Source organism: Otolemur garnettii, unplaced genomic scaffold, assembly GCF_000181295.1.
Source record: "Otolemur garnettii isolate 467f Iridium unplaced genomic scaffold, OtoGar3 scaffold00108, whole genome shotgun sequence".
In the NCBI taxonomy this organism is placed as follows: domain Eukaryota; kingdom Metazoa; phylum Chordata; class Mammalia; order Primates; family Galagidae; genus Otolemur; species Otolemur garnettii.
This window is the reverse complement of record NW_003852503.1, coordinates 3,625,911-3,626,141: the sequence shown is the minus strand read 5'-3', so window position 1 is coordinate 3,626,141 and position 231 is coordinate 3,625,911. Positions and strand designations below refer to the sequence as shown.

The window sequence follows — 231 nt, the reverse complement described above, 5'->3', positions numbered from 1 at the left end:
AACGGGAGAAGACTTAGTTAGTTCCAGGACCTCATGGGGCCATCCTTGTGTTGATAATTTATGTGCCTTCTCTAAGTGTGTTATTCTGTTTGATTCATGTCTGTCCTGCCTCAGTCCTTGTGCTTGTGACACATAGTGTAATATTAAGAGCACATTATAGAAGGAATTAGAGCCCCTGGATTCTAACCTTGACTCTGTCCTTAAGGATTTGTGTGACCTTGAGCAATGTGT

At 42.0% G+C, this 231-nt stretch overlaps 1 protein-coding gene across 4 annotated transcripts in view; it reads left to right on the top strand.

Annotated features, from left to right (window-relative positions):
• The window catches only part of TECTA (tectorin alpha), a 147,701-nt gene that overhangs the window by 38,518 nt on the left and 108,952 nt on the right, over nucleotides 1–231 (top strand). The gene's annotated exons all lie outside the window — the stretch shown is intronic.